Source organism: Miscanthus floridulus, chromosome 19 (assembly GCF_019320115.1).
Source record: "Miscanthus floridulus cultivar M001 chromosome 19, ASM1932011v1, whole genome shotgun sequence".
Taxonomy (NCBI): Eukaryota; Viridiplantae; Streptophyta; class Magnoliopsida; order Poales; family Poaceae; genus Miscanthus; species Miscanthus floridulus.
In genome coordinates, this window is record NC_089598.1 from 89321195 (window position 1) to 89334812 (window position 13618).

The window sequence follows — 13618 nt, forward strand, 5'->3', positions numbered from 1 at the left end:
ATGAATTTCTATTTTCAGAACAAGTTAAACTGCACATGTCAAATTCTCCTTTAGTAATAAGAACTTAAAAGCTGCGATAGTTCATATAACAGTTGCATTGCAAATCAACAAGAAGACTGCGAACTAGCAAAATTATACCTAGCAAAATTACAAAAGGAAGTTTGGAGAACATGAGTACTATTTTGCACCACATGCAACTAAAATATATTTTCTCATTTTTATGTATTAGCTACTCCAATTTATGTTGCACCTATTTCAAATATTTAGTTGCTTCCACTTGTCTTTTTTAACATGAATTTTAGTGCCATTTATGTCATCCATGGTTTTTGTTGGCTTCTAGACTTGCAATGGCTTCTCAATTTACCTAATTGCGAGGTTTATTTAACAAACTTTATTTTTGTCCTTTGAAGAACAAAGACGGTTCATTCTCTTCATTTGAGTGCCAAAGAACTTATTCGTGGCTGGAGGTAATGTACCAATAGTTAAGATGCAACCTTATCCATCTCACCAGAAATGTATAGCATTGGACTACATGAGGCTGTTGACATTTGCTTTAATATAAGAACAGACAAAACCATTTGTGGAACTACCTTTAATAACAAATTAAGTACAAACAGCTGCTAAACATGCACACAAAGATTTGACGAAGGGATAGTTAGCCGGATATCACTCCCAATTTAAGAAATGTTTTTTGAAAATCATGACACTCTAAAATTTGCTTCTTCTTGAAATAGATTTAAAACGATTTAATTTTGTATTTTTGTGCTCATCAAAACATAGGTAAATAATATTTTTTTTATTAAATTAAAATTTATCATAGAAATTTAGCAACATTTTTGTGCATACATGCCACTGCATAGTTATTTTGTGGTATTGGTTTTGGTCAAAAATGCAAATGGAATTTAAATTTGAATTGAAATTGGTTTGGAAAATTAGTTTAGAAAAAGAAAAGGAAAACTCACCCTCTCCCTGGCTTTCGGCCCGATCAGCCCAGTTTCCCCCGCAGGCCCAGCTCCCTTTCCTTGTCCCCTTGGGCCGCCCTGCTCTCTTGGTTTCCCATCGCGGGTTGCTTCCTTCTTCTCCCCTCGCTCGGCCCAGCCGACGGCCCACGCAGCCGCGCTCGCGTTCCCTCCCTTCTCTCGCCTCTCGCTGACGTGCCGGGCCCACGTGTCAGCCGTGCCGTCATCTCCTACCTCCTGCTTGTGTTCGAGCCAGACACCACCACCACAGTTGCCGAGTCCACGCCGCCTACGCCGTGTCTTGGCGTGCACCCCACGCCTTTAGTCGCCCATAAATAGTCGGCCCGCGTTGCACCGCCTCCACCCAACCGTAAAGCCCCAGTGCCGCCCTCGCTTGAGCAGCAGCCGCCGCAACCCTAAGCACGCCGTCATCGCCCGTCCGCCCCATGGAGCCGCATGTCGCCACAGACCCGCCCTCGTCCATGTGAAGCCCCTTGGTGAGTTCGCCATCATCCCCTCTCTCTCCCCGTGCCCTCACTTTGCTGTGTGGTGGTCCGTAGGCCCCAATCTAGCTCCGCCGGTGAGCTTCTCGCCACCGTCGGCTTCCTTCCCTGGCGACAGCACTCTCTCTCTCCCCCTCCGATTTTATCTAAGCCATCCAAATCAGATCTAACGGTCCAGATCTCACCATACCGATTCACCTGGCAATTTTTCTAAAGAGCCCCTGCACTTTTCTATATTAGAACCCGCAGTCCATGACATATTCCCTGAATATGTTTTCTTCTTTTGAAAACATAGTTTCTTCGGATTAGATTCAAAATACGTTTTCATCTATTTACAGTTTTGCACTAGTCTTATTTAGACCATAAAATCTTCGTTTTAACTCTGTTTTGATCCATTCAAGGTGCATTAGATTCGTAATTGAGTAATCTACATGTTCATCCTACTGTTAAATATATTTTCAACTTTTGAAATTCAAGGTTTGATTTAATCTATTATTTTATTAAAGGAAATCTTGTTTAATTCATAACTTTTTCGTTATAGCTCTGATTAGAGTGCTTTTCGCGTCTGTGTGTTCGTAGCAAGACGTAGATTCGTTTTACAAACTTGTCATCTTGATTTTATATTTGGTGTAATGTTCTAATTTAGATCTATTGTTTGCTTCGTGTATGATTGCATGGATGCTTGTGTGGTGCTCTATGATCATGTCTAGTCGGTGAGCTATACGTGGTGAATCAAGAAGCAGATCTTTGAAGGTTTGAACTAGAAGAAGGATGTAAGTTTAAGGCAAGTATAGCATAGGATCATCCTTGTTTCCTATCAACTTTAATACATTTAATTCATATTTGCATGTGTCACCTTGATAGGGATTCCCTAGAATTGAACTTATACCTTGCCTCCTATGGGATATGCATTGGGTAGTATGATGCAAGTGCTCAACTACAACCATGATCTTGTAACTTGACTAATGTAATATGCAATAAATACTAAAAGATGCTTTTTTAGCAACATAAAATAATGAGGCCAGAGCATTGGGCTATTTTTATGGTGCTCTAGATTCCTCTCCCTAAGGACTTATCTGTAAGTGATCATCCAGAACTTACAGTACAACTGTGAGGGCTACATGGCTCTAGCTTTAGCTCAGTATGAGGACCTTTTCTAGCTTGTTAGTGGTTACCTTTATTGGTGTAAGAATGGCTTGATGAATCAGGTATAGTGCGGCCTCTGTCCCCTTGTGTATAGGCTACGTGTCATTGTGCCATCGGGAAGGGGCACTAGTAGAGAAATGACCTTTCATCCGCTTCGATTTTGGGCTTTAGTCTCGGTATTTTTTGTGTCCGGGAGTAAAGGAAGAATTAGTCCCGGCTGGAGCTACCAACAGAGACTAAAGGCCCCTGTCCTAGCACGCTTTCGCAGCAGGCCACCTTTAGTCCCGGTTGGTGTTACCAACCCGGACTAAAGGTCTTTCAATCTTTAGTCCCGGTTGGTAATACCAACCGGGACTAAAGGGTGACATTTTAGTCTCAGTTGGTGTCACCAACCCGGATTAAAGGTCTCCCACCCAGGACTAAAGGTACCCCACAGGTCAATTCAAAAGGAGAGTGTCTAGGACCCTATCACATGTGGTGTATAGCTGAATTGGTAAGGAGTTTATGCACGAGGAAAGAGGTCCTGGGTTCGAATCTCACACATCGCAAGAGAGGTCTCCCTACAATTTTGTTTATTTTTCTCCTAAGGATGGACCTTTAGTCTCGGTTATGTGACCCGGGACTAAAGGCCAGGACCTTTAGTCCTGGATTCGTAGTCCCGGTTGAGAAACCAGGACTAAAGCCAGTTCCCAACCGGGACTACAACCCATTTCTCTACTAGTGGGGGGCTCTACATCTGTTTGCTGAGTGAATCTAATTGCCCTAACTTGTTAGACGAACCTTTGAAAGGCTTCATAGTGAACATTGCCGACTTTCCTTGGAAGTGGGTCAAGAGATTAGCCACCTCGGGTGAAAGGTTAAAGCATGACTCACAGTGAAAGTATACAACCTCTGCAGAGTGTAAAACAGGTATATCAGCCGTGCTCACGGTCATGAGCGGCCTTGGAACATTTATGGAATAGATGATCGTTAACGGTTAATGATGATGAACACTGATGATACTTATGATAAAGATGCTCATTAATGGTTAATTGTTTATGCTATTCATTATTCATGTATACCTGATCATGTGTTTATATGGGCTTGGGAATAAACTTGTTGCCACCCAATTGCTAAAAGATGACTCATTAAAAGCTAATTGCAGTTAAACCAGTGTCAGCCTTTTGAGCCTCATGAACCTCATGTTATATTTGTTGAGTACGACATGTACTTACGCTTGCTTTATTTTTCAATTATTTGGATAAAAATCTCGGATGGGTACCAGATTGCTAGAGTTTGGATGAATTAGGCTTGTGATCAACCAGTCAGTTGTCTCTGTGGAAGTGGAGTCTTCACTTGAAGATCAAAGTTGTCTTCCCGCTGTTTGATGTCTAAGGTTATATCCTTTATACTAAGTATGATATATATTGAGCATTGTCTTTTGATATTACCCTTATTTGTAGCTATATGTGATATTTGACTTCCTGGGCTCACATATGGTGCGTATCTGATTTTGTTCTTAAAACTGTGTGCTACAAAAATGGTGTTGCAACCTAATCACTTTATTATTTAGTATATTTTTAAATCTTGGAACTAACTAAATCACTTTTAAATTGAACATCCCAAGAACTAGTGGATCAGATGAGATAGTATATTGAGTACTGCTATCAAATTATAATGTTTGAAATGTCATATTTTTGTACCATTAGCTGATGACATGTACCATTCCTCTCACCAATCGCCACTAACCTAGCTGCTATCAAATTGTAATGTTTGCAATGTCATATTTTTTATAAGGTTAGTTAAAAGAAAAGTCACTTCGGGTGAGAATAGTATTAATATGTCACATTTCTAGCTACTAGGTAAATGGATACATAAAAGAACATCTGCCTTTAAGTACACATTTATTTCAAATTTTGCATTCTCATTTTTTTCTTCTCGCGTTTGGATCAAAACCTTGCCTTTAAAAGAATTCTAGAAATGGGCCACACCTCCAAAAATCAATTGGTGTTCCCACCGGCCCATAAAAAGCCCTCCATTAACACCAACCACCTCTAGAAGTCGAGGCATTTCTAGAGACAGTTGGAATTGAACTCTATATTTAGTCATGGTAGGTGATTTGACATGCCTTGAAAAATTGATGCAGTAAAAAAATAGTAACTGTTTATTTGAGATTGTTTAGAGCCCAATTTTTTTTGAAATGGCCCTAGATCGAGATATGTCATATACCTGAGTTGTAGTGCTCAATAAGATCCTAGGAACCGCATGTGCACATATTTCGCACAAAAAACTCTTGAATTGTTATCTTTAGACCGATTTTTATTTTTTGGAAAATGATTTTTAGATGCATGCCACGTTACTAACTGTCGCCTGTAAATATCATTATTTGGAGGTGGCAAAAACACATGCCTCTACCAATCGATTTCTAGAGGTAGTCTTAAGTTTACAAATGAAAATCTAGCCACCTCTATAAATCAATTATGTAATACCACAGCACACATGCATGCCCTCACCTATAAAAGCCTATGAGGGATTGTGCCAATAGTACTTGAGATAGAGAAAGTGAATGTAGGCACCTCATAAATAGATGGGTTGGTAAGGCACAAAGGACGTCTAACCTAGGGTTTGATCTCAGAGGGGATGGAGATATAATCACCTCTACTAACCTCCCAGTAGTGGTTTTTTCTCAATACAACAATGTTATTGATATCTTATTTGAAAATTAACCTTCAATTTAAGTATTGACTTTCCACATTTTTTTTGGTACATATGCACTGATATAATTGTTTTGTTTAATAACCTAGATTTTGAATCCTTTGGAGAGTTTTCGAAATCTTGTCATCGATTACCCGTAAGAACTTGGACGACATTTTCTCAATCTGAACTTGCTCGAATATTGTACTAGGATGAATTTTGTAACTGAATGAGTCCAATAACACAGGACGGTTGAATGTACTTCCTCAATAATGCAAGCTCTGATACTCTTTGGAGAGAGTTATCCTGGGTACCACAGTGAACAGATAAGAGAATATGTAAACAAAGCTACCATATATATTGAGAACAATCAAAAGAAGGATGGATCCTGGTTTGTATAGATACATCATTTATTCTGTACAATGTATATATAGATGTTCTTTATTAATATTTAAATTGATTTTTATCTACGTACAGAACTTGGGGCATATGTTTTATCTATGGAACCTTCTTTGCACTAAAATGGATAATTGCAACTGGTAGAACTTACCCAAACAGCGATTGCATTAGGAAAACTTGCAACTTTTTGTTGTCAACACAACTCAAAACAGCTAGATGGGGGGAAAGCTATTTATCATGTGAACGAGAGGTAAATGTGTACACTTGTTTTTCTGGTTCTATATATAAGTTTAGTTATTAATTGACATGTTTTGTAAGAACCATGCATGTTTGTTGAGAAAAGGTCACAAAAATGTCTAACGTTGTTACTAGCTTCCTCAACTTATGCACCCTATGATTTCAAATATAGACCGTTTTGGCCTTCTCAACTATTCTGAAGGTAAGTCATCTTAATGTTCTCGAAATACCCTAGGCCGTTAGTAGTGAAGTTGGTTCATGTAGCTCATGTGTGGTTATAGTTGGCTAGTTGAGTACCACTTTGGAAGTTTAGAAGGCTGATAGATAGCTTATAATTCATATCACTCCAAACATAGCACCTCTGGTTTAACCCTTTTATATGAAGTTAGGATGAAAGTGTATGAGATATGCTATGCATATATGTGGCTTGTTCCACTTGAGGAGCTAGGTCGAAAGCAAATTTGGATGCGGAGTGTCAACCCTTGTTGTATGTGTGTGTTGTGTTGTACGTTTCAATGGAGGGGTACAATGCACACTCTTGTGTGCCTTTGGAGGGCTGCATTGCACGTTGCTCATGTGAAAGGTCCTAATGGCTAGAGGGGGTGAATAGCCTATTAAAAATTTCTACAACAACACTTAGCAAAGGGGTTGGACAATTAAACGGCGAAGTGAGTGTTGCGCTAGCCTACTAAAAATGCAAGCCACCTACCATAATTCTAGCGACTATGATCTCTAAGCACATAATTGGCTAAGCCACTATACTAAGTTAGTGAGCTCTCAAAGACTAACTAAAGAGCCTCACTAACCACTAGACCCGACACAAGCTAGCTCTCAAAACTAATTACACTAAAGAGCATAGTAACACTAAGAATGTAATACAAGAGATGGCGGTGATGATTATACTAATGTGTCGAGGAGTGAGCCAATCACAAGATGATCACAATCAATCATAAGATAACCAATGAAATCCTTGTGAAAGCATCTAGGTCCCTAGTTGGGTTTTGGTGATTAGTGATGACACGAGATTACTATGACTAACATGTGTTTTGCAGAGGCAATTTGAGTTAGGTCATGGTAATGGCAATTGATTGGGCAATCATGGTTGTCATGCCTCTGTCAATGGAAATCATTTTGGTTTTCAAAGGATGGACAACAAGGTTAAGGACGGACTAGTTCTAAGTGACGTTTGGTGATGGAGAGACACTTAGAGTAGTTTAGGACTTTGTTTTTCCTTTAGTCATACTATTAAGGGGGGTATGGACTAGTAGCTTGACCTAGGTAAGTCTAGTGGGTTAGGTATGGTGCACACTTATCAAACCTAGCACTAGGTAGCTCAGGAATAGCCCTAAGATCAATTGGAGTAAACTTCATTCATATAGGATTTCGAGTTGGAAGTGAATGGAGGGTCAAATGATTGATCGAACGCTGGTCTTGTTGTGACCGAACGCTGGAGGGTGAGTCCGGTCAGTTCATTTGATCAACTACAGTCGTCTGGTACTGACCGGACGCTGAGTGAAAGTGCATCGGACGCTGGGTACTTGCGTTCGGTCAACTCTAGAGAGGTTCTAGAGAGACTATTTCCTAACCGGACGCGTACGGTTGGTGCTGACTGGACGCTGGTCAGGATCCGGTAACTGACTAGACATTGAATAGTGAAGTGATCGAACTCTGGGTGCTAGCGTCTGGTCAACATCGGTAAGGTTCCAGAGAGCGTTTTTCTTGACCGGACACTGGTCAGAGTCCGGTCAGTGACTAGCGGCTCTTTCTAACATAGTGGTGGGTATAACTGATTGGAGCATTTGGTCACACTGACCAGAGCGTCTGGTCACCCCGCAGAATGCTGACTCAGCCTCCAAACATTATGTTTTGAATGAGGGGGTATAAATACTTACTCCACTCATCCAAGGGAGGTCTCTTGCCCATTTGTTTAGCTGAGAAACACCTTTGAAGTGCAAGGGAGATTAAGAGCCTAGTGAGGTGATTGAGATTTGAGAATCCAAGATTAAGGACCCCATTAGTGCATAGAGAGTAGCAAGTGTGCATCCACCCTTCTTATTAGGCTTGGCTTGGTCAAGTGAGAGTTTGTGCTTGTTACTCTTGGTGATCGCCATCACCTAGATGGCTCGGTGGTGATAGGGAGTTTGGTGATCATTCGACGGAGCTTGTGGATGACCCAACTCATGTTGTGAGCAATTGTGGGCGATTCACCGCGACAGAGTGTTGAAGAATCAGCCTGTAGAGAGCACTTGATCCTTGCGCGTATCAAGGGGGAGCCACACCTTTGCGCGGGTGCTCCAACGAGGACTAGTGGGGAGTGGCGACTCTCCGATACCTCGGGAAAACATCACTGCATTCCTTTCTCTCTCTTTACTTTGAGCATTTACATTTGAGCAATTTGTTTCATGCCTTTACATTCCTAGAATTGTCATACTAGAGTAGGATTAGAACCTAGGGTGCAAAACTTTTATGTGTTAGAACAATAGAAACACATTCTAGGCACAAGGGTGAAGTGGGCTAAGTGTAGGGCTTAATTATTGCAAAGAATTTAGAATTAGCCCAATTCACCCCCCCCTTGGGCATCTTGATCCTTTCAATTGATATCAAAGCCTCGTGCTCGCTAAATTAGGCTTAACCGCCTAAAGCAAGATGTCCCACAGGGATGGACCCCCTCCTATCTTTGAGGGAAATGATTTTCCTTATTGGAAAATTCATATGGAGGCTTATCTAGAAGCCTTAGATATTGGAGTTCTTAGAGCCGCCTCACAAGGCTTCCCAAAACCTAAGGATCCCACAAACCTTCATGGCGATGAAGTTAATTACGAGAAATGGAATGCAAAGGCTAGAAACACCCTCTTTAGAGGCCTTTGCAAGGATGTTTTTAAGCGTGTGCAGAACCACAAAGATGCCCATGCACTATGGTCAGACATTTGTGCACTCCATGAGGGAACCAAGAGTGAGCGTGAGGAACGCTATCACCTTGTGATGAAAAAGCTAAATTCATTTGAGATGCTTCCTAGAGAAAGTGCTAATGAGATGTATTCACGCTTGAATGTTCTTGTAGAGGAAGTCAATGGGCTTAGACTCACACAAATGCAACCCTCCGATGTTGTAAGGAAGATCTTGAGTGTCCTCCCCATTGACAAATATGGGCATATTGTGACGGTGCTTCATCAAGGTGATCTTTCCGTCACTACACCAACTCAAATATTAGGGATCAAGTTATATTTAAGGGATTTAGATACAACAACCTATATCTAGTGGATTTCACCTTCGAAGATACAAACTTGAAGACATGCTTATTCACCAAAACATCACTTGGGTGGCTATGGCATAGAAGGCTTGCACATGTTGGGATGAGCTCACTCAAGAAGCTAATGAAGAATGAATTGGTGAGAGGTTTGAAGGATGTGAAATTTAAGAAGGACAAGCTTTGTAGTGCATGTCAAGCCGGCAAGCAAGTTACAAACACTCATCCAACAAAAGCTTATATGTCAACAACAAGAGTGCTAGAGCTCCTTCACATGGATTTATTTGGACCAACAACTTACAAGAGTTTGGGAGGAAATCTCTATTGTCTTGTGATTGTTGATGACTACTCTAGATATACTTGGGTGTTCTTCCTTCATGACAAGACCGAAGTGGCTTCATGTTTCAAGAAATTTGCCAAGAGAGCACAAAATGAATTTGAAGTGAAGCTCAAGAAGATAAGAAGTGACAATGGAAAAGAATTTAACAATACAAACATTGAAGCATATTGTGATGAAGTAGGGATCAAGCATGAGGTCTTCGCAACATACACTCCTCAACAAAATGGTGTAGTAGAGAGAAAGAACCAGACACTTATCACACTTGCAAGAACAATGCTTGATGAGTACAATACACCTAAAGCTCTATGGGCAGAAGCTATCAACACCACATATTATGCATCCAACCGCCTATTTCTTCAAAAGTTTCTTAGCAAGACCCCTTATAAGTTGCTCAATGCGAAGAAGTCAGACGTCTCATTCTTCTGGGTGTTTGGTTGAAAATACTACATCTACAAGAAGCGGCAACACCTAGGGAAGTTCCAAAGACGTTGTGATATTGGCTTTCTTGTTAGTTACTCATCAAAGTCCAAAGCATATCAAGTATTTAATCATGCCACCGGCTTGGTTGAAGAAACATATGATGTGGAAATTTGATGAATCTAACGGCTCCCAAGGAGCACATGAGAATCATGATGATGTAGGTGATGAACCATTGAGGGAGGCCATGAAGAACATTCCGGTTGGAGACATCAAGCCCAAAGATGATAAAGATGATATATAAGTGATTGATCCACCTTCTTCATCAAATGTGCCACAAGATGATGATAAAGATGGGAGAGTGGAAAATGAAGATACTCATGTCTCTCATGATCAAATGGTGGCACAAGCTCAAGATGTTGATGCTCCACAACCTCCCCCTCAAGTGATTGATAGAAGAAATTCACCTCTACTACAAGCACATCCACAAGATCTCATCATAGGGAGTCCTTCAAAGGGTATAATGACTCGCTCTCAAAAACTTGCTTCATTTATTGAACATCACTAGTTTGTTTCTTGCATTAAGCCTAAAAAGGTATAAGAAGCTCTTTAAGATCCGGATTGGATAAATGCCATGAATGAAGAGTTGAACAACTTCACCCGCAATGAAGTTTGGACACTTGAAGAGCGACCACAAGGTGCCAGAGTAATTAGAACAAAGTGGGTGTTCTGCAATAAGCAAGATGATCAAGGCATTGTTGTGAGAAACAAGTCAAGACTAGATGTAAAGGGGTTCTCTCAAGTTGAAGAGTTGGATTTTGAAGAGACCTTTGCACCGGTTGCAAGACTTGAAGCCATTTATATCCTCCTTCCATATGCATCGCATCATGAAATGAAATTATATCAAATGGATGTTAAAAGTGCATTTTTAAATGGTTTCATAAATGAACTAGTCTATGTTGATCAACCTCCCGGGTTTGAAGACCCTAGATATCCTAATCATGTATATAGGTTGTCCAAGGTGCTATATGGGCTTAAGCAAGCCCCAAAAGCTTGGTATGAGCGCCTTTGGGATTTCCTCATTGAGAAGGGCTTCACCATTAGGAAGGTCGACACCACACTATTCACCAAGAAGCTTGATGGAGAGATCTTCATTTGTCAAGTATATGTTGATGATATCATATTTGGATCATCAAATGAAGATTATTGCAAAGAGTTTGGTGAATTGATGTCAACAGAGTTCGAGATGTCTATGATTGGAGAGCTTACATTCTTTCTTGGTTTTCAAGTGAAGCAAATGAGAGAGTGGATTTTCATCTCTTAATAAAAGTATACCAAGAACCTTCTCAAGAGGTTCAAAATGGATGAATGTAAGCCAATCAAGACACCTATGCCATCAAATGGACATCTCGACCTAGATGAGGGAGGTAAAACGGTTGATCAAACTATCTACCACTCTATGATTGGTAGCTTATTATATTTGATCGCATCTAGGCCCGACATCATGTTTAGTGTGTGTATGTGTGCTAGATTTCAAGCTAATCCTAAGGAAGCTCATTTGGTTGTCATTAAAAGAATCCCTAGGTACCTTAAGCACACACCAAGCATTGGTCTTTGTTATCCCAAAGGAGCTAGATTCCAACTAGTTGGCTATTCTGATTTGGATTATGCCGGCTGCAAAATTGATAGAAAAAGCATATCCAGAGGGTGCCACTTGCTTGATAGATCACTAGTGTCTTGGACCTCCAAGAAGCAAAATAGTGTGGCTTTGTCCACCGCTGAAGCAGAATACATTGCTGCGGGTGCTTATTGTGCACAAATTCTTTACATGAAACAAACTTTGCTAGACTATGGTGTAGTTCTAGAAAAGGTACCTCTTTTGTGTGACAATGAGAGCATGGTAAAGCTTGCTAATAATCTGGTTCAACACTCTCGCACCAAGCACATAGATATACGCCATCACTTTCTTAGAGATCATGTTGCTAAACATGATATATCACTAGAAGGTGTAAGGACCGAGGATCAATTGGTGGGTATCTTCACTAAACCGCTAGATGAGGCTACATTTTGTTGGTTGAGGAATGAGCTCAATGTGCTTGATTTTAGTAACTTCACTAAATAATGAGCTTGTGTTGTCCCTTGCATTGCATTGTAATATAAAACATGTTTAATTTTTGTAATGCACTTAGGGCTTGTCTAACATGGTTAAGATAACCACCGAAAAGCGTGTGAAGAAGCTTAACCTTGGATCAAACTTGACAACCAACTAGACTAACTTTCAAGTATTGCATGGCATGTGCATGTATGTTGCTTTGTCGTTTCTTTTCGGTTATCTTTTGAGCACCTGTTGTGTTTATCCACAAATAGGGAGACCATTTGAAGCTCCTATTGGTCATAAAACCCTATTATGTAACCACATGTTGCTCCTCGCCCCTTTTATTGCATATTTTCTTAAAAAGAATTATAGCCTAAGGCAAAATATTTTGAAAATTTTGAGGATTTGAGAGAGGTCTCTCACATCAGTCCTGAAGGGGACCGTGACGCCTAAGAGGGGGGGTGAATTAGGCAACTTAAAAATCTAACTCTGAAACTATGGCCTCTTTTTCAAACCTTAGCAAAACCTTTGTAAAAGATAAACTATCTAAATGTGCAACTACGGTTTTAGTGTGTTGCTATCTCTACCGCAAAAGGAGTAAAGCAATCAATGTAAATGCGGAAGCTAAAGAGCAAGGTAGAGATATGCAAACTCCCATCGACGACTCTGGTATTTTTACCGAGGTATCGAGAAGCGTGCAAGCTTCCCTCTAGTCCTCGCAAGGAATCCCTCGCAAGGGCCAAGCTCTCGATCAGGTAACTCCGTAGATAGCCTCGGGCCTTCCCCATGCGCAAGTGGGTCTTCAATGTGCCTTTCGGCAAGCCTCTCCTGGATGCTCCCCACCGTCTTCACTATCAAGCTTCCAGGCAAAACGCCGCGGGACTTGTTCCCTCCGGTACACGGTGGCGGCCACACCACAAACGTGGTTGGTGTGATCTCACAAGACTACAAGCCCCTCCGATGTACAACAATGGTGCTCACAAGCACCAAGTGATAAGAGGTATGCAAACCTCACCAAACACTAGGACTAAACCTAGAGCAAGCGCATAAGTGGTGGTCTAATCAACCTAAGCACTTCGCAAAGCACCTACGCTAATCACCTAATAAAACACTAAGCACTATGCAATTGAAGATCACTAAAATAGTGTATCAACACCCTTGGTATATTTCCTCAGCTCCACATATGCCATTTGGCCGGTTGGGGTTTGTATTTATAAGCCCCACTAAGAAAGTAGCCGTTGGGGATGAAATCCAGCTTTTCTGCTACTGACCGGACACTAGAGTCGTCCTGATCGGACGCATCCAGTCGTCTCGACTGTTGGAGCCACGAACAACTGATCGGACGCTGCCAGCGTCTGGTCACTTGCCACCAAACATGTCCGGTTGTAAGTTCGCCGCTCTGAAACCTCTCTGTACTCGATCGGACGTTGTTGTCCTACGTCTGGTCGGTTTGTTGCCAGCATCCAGTCCAGCGTCCGGTCTCTGCTGCTGTTGCCGAGCCTCTGATCGAAGCATCCGGTCGCTTTTCATCCAGCGTCCGGTCGCTTCTGTGAGCTCGTTTCTTCATGATCTTGCATGCGGCTTGGTTCCAATCTTCATGCT

The 13618-nt window shown here is 41.2% G+C and overlaps 1 pseudogene; it reads left to right on the top strand.

Moving 5' to 3' along the window:
• LOC136528446 (achilleol B synthase-like) overlaps positions 1–13618 on the top strand; it is a 77190-nt pseudogene that overhangs the window by 46192 nt on the left and 17380 nt on the right.